A 7500-nucleotide genomic window follows, 5' to 3' on the forward strand; every position below is an offset into this window, starting at 1 on the left:
CGTCGGGAGCGCGGGAAAAAAAATTTTTCTAAACACACGAAACCGTTCATCTCACGAACAGCCGAAAAAGTTGTCGCTCAGATCCATATCGCAGTGGAGCGGTATCCGCGGGCGGTCGTAATTGAACGACGCACGACGCCGCGAACACTCACGCGAGTCCATACAAACGATTCCGATCGTTTTGCAACAACTAGAACGTACACTGTCCGTGAAATTCACAGAATTTTCGCGTGTCCGCGACAAACGCCGACGAGACACCCATCGTTCGCTCGTACGTAGCATCCTTCTCTTAACCCGACTCAGAAACGTTCTTTGCGCCCTTCGGTAAAAAAACGTTCGATCCGAAGAGGTGAACGACGGCGGGGATTTGACAGAGCTACGCAAGCAGTGTATGGTACGTAAACGACCCTCAGCCAGGCGTGGTCCAGGAATTGTATCCGTGGACCGCAATGTGCGTTCGAAATGTCGATGTTCATGTGTCCTGCAGTTCACACGTTGACGCGCAATTAGCTGCGTTCTTCATCGACCCACGAGCCAAGTGATCCACCGTTCAGGGTAATCGTATAAATTTTATATTTCACATATATAATTTTATTCTCATTTGTTCGACCTAATATCTCTCTTCTTTCAAAGAGAAGATAAAAGTTGATACCTGAATCTCCGACCAGCGCGCGAAGGAGATTCAGGCGTCGCCTTGGAGACGACACCGAAGCCTTTCGAGACGAAAAACGTTCAAGTAATATGTATATATTTCTCGACGTTCCGGGCGTATAGTGCATTCAAAAACCCGCGAAAGACGCAGAAGACTCGCACGCGTGGAAACGACGGGGATATATTTTGTATCCTACCCGATACTGAATCCATCGCGTGCAGTCGACCCTCGCGTTCTTCCGATCAGACGCATCTATTGTTGCGCGCATGTTTTCGCGTCGCATCGCGCGAAACGTTGCACGAATCGTACCGATCGATCGATTGAAAGCAAATAATGAAAAAAGACTTCACAGCTGGCTCTTTGCCGGTCATTCGTCCCATGTTATCTCTTGCCGCGAAATTGGCGCGCAAGAGTTGGGTGTCAGACGCGCGGCTTTAAAACGAGCTTCACGGCCGGTCCCTTCGTTACCGCTTTCGTTCTTTCTCTCGGAACGACCATGAACGAACACGACGAGCGACGCTACGGCATACACACGTCCACGGATTCGATTAAAAAAACAGACTTCACAGCTGGCTCTTTGCCGGTCATTCGTCCCATATTATCTCTTGCCGCGAAATTGGCGCGCAAGAGTTGGGTGTCAGACGCACGGCTTTAAAACGAGCTTCACGGCCGGTCCTCTCAATTCCGTGTACGGTACACGCAAGATGCGGGTTCCACTTCCAGACTACCCGGTCCCTTCTCTCTACGAGAATCGATAGTAGAAGAACGGCTCGAAAACGCGTCTCAGAGACTAGGGGAAAAGAAGCGGTATGCGAGCGAAACGAAAACGCATTATGGAAACGTCGCGAAACAATGTTCGACGGTTGCTCGGTTCCAATCGTGCGGCCGTTTCAATTTCTCGTGCGCTTCACCGTCCCTCCGTAACTCTGGCCGATCGCGTATACCGAAGAGCCGACACGCGCAAAAACCACAGGCATTGTATACTGTATATATATATGTTACAGTCACAGCCTTCGCGCGTTTTACTCTCCGACGCGGGGTTTCCACGACGAAAGAGAGACAGTTTCGTGGCGGGTGACTCGGCCGAATCGCTACGACGGGTATTTCTATTATAGAACGAATCATCGCCACCCTTTACCAGTGCCCGACGAAGGAATCACAAGGTCATCTGGAGTTTACAATGCCAGCGACGGTAATTCCAACGAAGACCCGATAAGTCAACTCATCGTTCTATTTCTCCCCGTACAGAAAAGCGAATCGACGCTAACGCACCTCGCGCAAGCACGAACGTTCTCTTCGCGTGGATCATCCCATCGTCGAAAGATGTAAAGACGCATTGGAGATCGTGGTCTCTGGCGGGCTCATTGCACGCCCCACTGCATATCTTTCCTCGAATCGAGAATGATTCGTCCACTAAGGCTGCGAAACTACGCGTCGAGGAAACTAGGGGAAAGAAGCGGGATGCGAGCGAAACGACAATACATTATGGAAACGTCGCGAAACAATGTTCGGCGGTTGCTCGTTTCCTCCTGCGGACGTTTCATTGCTCGGGCGCTTCACGTCCCTCCGTAACCTTCGCGCGATCGCGTGCCCCGGAGAGCCGGCAACCGGTGAACCACAGGCGTATAAACTATAGTCTTCTATAGCAAGCCTTCGGCGGTTACTCTCCGACGCGGGGATTCCACGACGAGAGAGAATTTCGTGGCGGGTGACATCGGTCGAAACGCTACGACGGGTATTTCTATTATAGAACGAATCATCGCCACCCTTTACCAGTGCCCGACGAAGGAATCACAAGGTCATCTGGAGTTTACAATGCCAGCGACGGTAATTCCAACGAAGACCCGATAAGTCAACTCATCGTTCTATTTCTCCCCGTACAGACAAGCGAATCAACGCTATCGCACCTCACGCATGCACGAACGTTCTCTTCGCGTGAATCGTCCCATCGTCGAAAGATATAGCCGCTTGGAGATCGTGGCCCATCAAGTTCTTCCGTAACTCCTGCGCGATCGCGTACCCCGGAGAGCAGGCAACCGGTGAACCACAGGCGTATAAACTATAGTCTTCTATAGCAAGCCTTCGCGTTTACTCTACGACGCGGGGATTCCACGACGAGAGAGATTTTCGTGGCGGGTGACACGGCCGAATCGCTACGACGGGTATTTCTATTATAGAACGAATCATCGCCACCCTTTACCAGTGCCCGACGAAGGAATCACAAGGTCATCTGGAGTTTACAATGCCAGCGACGGTAATTCCAACGAAGACCCGATAAGTCAACTCATCGTTCTATTTCTCCCCGTACAGAAAAGCGAATCGGCGCTATCGCACCTCACGCAAGCAGGAATGATCTCTTCGCGTGGATCGTCCCATCGTCGAAAGATGTAAGACGTACAGAAATCGTGGTCCATCACGATTATTCGTAACTCTCCGAGTCGCGTATCTGAGAGTAGGACAAACGGAGAACCACAGGCATAAATAATACTATATGTTTCTTATATAGTTAGCCTTCGCGTTTTACTCTCCGACATGGGGATTCCACGACGAGAGAGAGTTTCGTGGCGGGTGTCTCGGCCGAATCGCTACGACGGGTATTTCTATTATAGAACGAATCATCGCCACCCTTTACCAGTGCCCGACGAAGGAATCACAAGGTCATCTGGAGTTTACAATGCCAGCGACGGTAATTCCAACGAAGACCCGATAAGTCAACTCATCGTTCTATTTCTCCCCGTACAGAAAAGCGAATCGACGCTATCGCACCTCGCGCGAGCACGTAACTACTCTTCGCGTGGATCGTCCCATCGTCGAAAGATGTAAGACGCACGGAAATCGTGGCCCATCAACGTTTTTTTGTAACTCTGCCGATCGCGTATCACAGAGCCGAGACGCACATACCACAGGCGTATAATACCGTTTTCTTTCGTATGGTAAGCCTTCGCGTTTACTCTTCGGCGCGGGGTTTCCACGTCGAGAGAGACATTCGTGGCGGGTGACATCGGTCGAAACGCTACGACGGGTATTACTATTATAGAACGAATCATCGCCACCCTTTACCAGTGCCCGACGAAGGAATCACAAGGTCATCTGGAGTTTACAATGCCAGCGACGGTAATTCCAACGAAGACCCGATAAGTCAACTCAACGTTCTATTTCTCCCCGTACAGAAAAGCGAATCGACGCTGTTGCACCTCACGCAAGCACGAACGTTCTCTTCGCGTGGATCGTCCCATCGTCGAAAGATGTAAGACGCACGGAAATCGTGGCACATCACGTGTTTTCGGAACTCTGTCGACCGCGTATCTCAGAGACGACGCGCGCGAACCACTGGCATATACTATTATATATCGCGTTTTACCCTCCGACGCGGGGATTCCACGACGAGAGAGAGTTTCGTGAGCGGGTTGACTCGGAAGAAACGCTACGACGGGTATTTCTATTATAGAACGCATCATCGCCACCCTTTACCAGTGCCCGACGAAGGAATCACAAGGTCATCTGGAGTTTACAATGCCAGCGACGGTAATTCCAACGAAGACCCGATAAGTCAACTCAACGTTCTATTTCTCCCCGTACAGAAAAGCGAATCGACGCAATCGCACCATACGCGTGCACGTAAACAACTCTTCGCGTGGATCGTCCCATCGTCGAGAGACGTAAGTTTTCATAGTATGAATTCGCGTTTTACTCTCCGACGCGGGGATTCCACGACGAGAGAGAGTTTCGTGAGCGGGTTGACTCGGAAGAAACGCTACGACGGGTATTTCTATTATAGAACGCATCATCGCCACCCTTTACCAGTGCCCGACGAAGGAATCACAAGGTCATCTGGAGTTTACAATGCCAGCGACGGTAATTCCAACGAAGACCCGATAAGTCAACTCAACGTTCTATTTCTCCCCGTACAGAAAAGCGAATCGACGCAATCGCACCATACGCGTGCACGTAAACAACTCTTCGCGTGGATCGTCCCATCGTCGAGAGACGTAAGTTTTCATAGTATGAATTCGCGTTTTACTCTCCGACGCGGGGATTCCACGACGAGAGAGAGTTTCGTGAGCGGGTTGACTCGGAAGAAACGCTACGACGGGTATTTCTATTATAGAACGCATCATCGCCACCCTTTACCAGTGCCCGACGAAGGAATCACAAGGTCATCTGGAGTTTACAATGCCAGCGACGGTAATTCCAACGAAGACCCGATAAGTCAACTCAACGTTCTATTACTCCCCGTACAGAAAAGCGAATCGACGCAATCGCACCATACGCGTGCACGTAACAACTCTTCGCGTGGATCGTCCCATCGTCGAGAGACGTAAGTTTCATAGTAAGCCTTCGGCGTTTTACTCTCCGACGCGGGGATTCCACGACGAGAGAGAGAGTTTCGTGAGCGGGTTGACTCGGAAGAAACGCTACGACGGGTATTTCTATTATAGAACGCATCATCGCCACCCTTTACCAGTGCCCGACGAAGGAATCACAAGGTCATCTGGAGTTTACAATGCCAGCGACGGTAATTCCAACGAAGACCCGATAAGTCAACTCAACGTTCTATTTCTCCCCGTACAGAAAAGCGAATCGACGCAATCGCACCATACGCGTACACGTAAACAACTCTTCGCGTGGATCGTCCCATCGTCGAGAGACGTAAGTTTTCATAGTATGAATTCGCGTTTTACTCTCCGACGCGGGGATTCCACGACGAGAGAGAGTTTCGTGAGCGGGTTGACTCGGAAGAAACGCTACGACGGGTATTTCTATTATAGAACGCATCATCGCCACCCTTTACCAGTGCCCGACGAAGGAATCACAAGGTCATCTGGAGTTTACAATGCCAGCGACGGTAATTCCAACGAAGACCCGATAAGTCAACTCAACGTTCTATTTCTCCCCGTACAGAAAAGCGAATCGACGCAATCGCACCATACGCGTGCACGTAAACAACTCTTCGCGTGGATCGTCCCATCGTCGAGAGACGTAAGTTTTCATAGTATGAATTCGCGTTTTACTCTCCGACGCGGGGATTCCACGACGAGAGAGAGTTTCGTGAGCGGGTTGACTCGGAAGAAACGCTACGACGGGTATTTCTATTATAGAACGCATCATCGCCACCCTTTACCAGTGCCCGACGAAGGAATCACAAGGTCATCTGGAGTTTACAATGCCAGCGACGGTAATTCCAACGAAGACCCGATAAGTCAACTCAACGTTCTATTACTCCCCGTACAGAAAAGCGAATCGACGCAATCGCACCATACGCGTGCACGTAACAACTCTTCGCGTGGATCGTCCCATCGTCGAGAGACGTAAGTTTCCATACTATGAATTCGCGTTTTACTCTCCGACGCGGGGATTCCACGACGAGAGAGTGTTTCGTGAGCGGGTTGACTCGGAAGAAACGCTACGACGGGTATTTCTATTATAGAACGCATCATCGCCACCCTTTACCAGTGCCCGACGAAGGAATCACAAGGTCATCTGGAGTTTACAATGCCAGCGACGGTAATTCCAACGAAGACCCGATAAGTCAACTCAACGTTCTATTGCTCCCCGTACAGAAAAGCGAATCGACGCAATCGCACCATACGCGTGCACGTAACAACTCTTCGCGTGGATCGTCCCATCGTCGAGAGACGTAAGTTTCATAAGTAAGCCTTCGGCGTTTTATTCTCCGACGCGGGGATTCCACGACGAGAGAGTGTTTCGTGGCGGGTGACTAGGCCGAAACGCTACGACGGGTATTTCTATTATAGAACGAATCATCGCCACCCTTTACCAGTGCCCGACGAAGGAATCACAAGGTCATCTGGAGTTTACAATGCCAGCGACGGTAATTCCAACGAAGACCCGATAAGTCAGCTCATCGTTCTATTTCTCCCCGTACAGAAAGGCGAATCGACGCTATCGCACCTCGCGCGAGCACGTAACAACTCTTCGCGTGGATCGTCCCATCGTCGAGAGACGTAAGACGCACGGAAATCGTGGTTCATCGCGTCTTTTCCTACTCTCTTGAATCGCAATTTCGTATAGAGCCTACACACGCGAACCACCGGCATATACTATTTCTTCTCTCATAGTAAGCCTTCGCGCGTTTTACTCTCCGATGCGGGGATTCCACGACGAGAGAGTGTTTCGTGGCGGGTGTCTCGGCCGAATCGCTACGACGGGTATTTCTATTATAGAACGAATCATCGCCACCCTTTACCAGTGCCCGACGAAGGAATCACAAGGTCATCTGGAGTTTACAATGCCAGCGACGGTAATTCCAACGAAGACCCGATAAGTCAACTCATCGTTCTATTTCTCCCCGTACAGAAAAGCGAATCGATGCTATCGCACCTCGCGCGAGCACGAAACAACTCTTCGCGTGGATCGTCCCATCGTCGAAAGATGTAAGACGCACGGAAATCGTGGTTCGGCGGGCTCTATGCGCCTTGTTCAAAGTAAAAAAAAAAAATTTCGACGGACGGGAGAAGTGTATTTCTCCGCGCGTAAGCCGTTCGAAATTTCCGACGGACGGGAGATGAACTCTCCGCGCGTAAGCCGTCTAGTCATACAGCAGAGCAGGTATCGAGATACCTCTCTGTGCATGATCGTTCAAGTATTTTTCACGAGGAAGCGTTGTTGCACGTTTATCGCTCCTTCCTCCTCTGTATATATAATATTATTTCTCTTGTGTATCGAGTGTGTGCAGAAATTGAACTCGTACACTTATATATATATATGTATGTATCTTTCGCTCCTTTTTATATTATCTTTCGCTCCACTCTTTATATTTCTCATGTTTCCTTCTTTCGGTCAGTTCTTGTAGTGTATTTTGCTCGTTAATGATCCTTCCGCAGGTT

The 7500-nt window shown here is 50.2% G+C and overlaps 2 non-coding genes across 2 annotated transcripts in view; both read right to left on the reverse strand.

Annotated features, from left to right (window-relative positions):
- Positions 1-403: 403 nt before the first annotated feature.
- On the reverse strand, positions 404-558 carry LOC143176602 (5.8S ribosomal RNA). Its single transcript, XR_013001129.1, has one exon. It is a non-coding gene; the product is annotated as a 5.8S ribosomal RNA (ribosomal RNA).
- Positions 559-7480: 6922 nt separating this feature from the next.
- Positions 7481-7500, reverse strand: part of LOC143176605 (small subunit ribosomal RNA) — a 1921-nt gene continuing 1901 nt past the window's right edge. The window contains exon 1 of the ribosomal RNA XR_013001131.1: positions 7481-7500. This exon is cut by the window's right edge and continues 1901 nt beyond it. This is a non-coding gene — a ribosomal RNA (small subunit ribosomal RNA).

This window comes from Nomia melanderi, unplaced genomic scaffold (genome assembly GCF_051020985.1).
Source record: "Nomia melanderi isolate GNS246 unplaced genomic scaffold, iyNomMela1 scaffold0658, whole genome shotgun sequence".
Lineage (NCBI taxonomy): Eukaryota > Metazoa > Arthropoda > Insecta > Hymenoptera > Halictidae > Nomia > Nomia melanderi.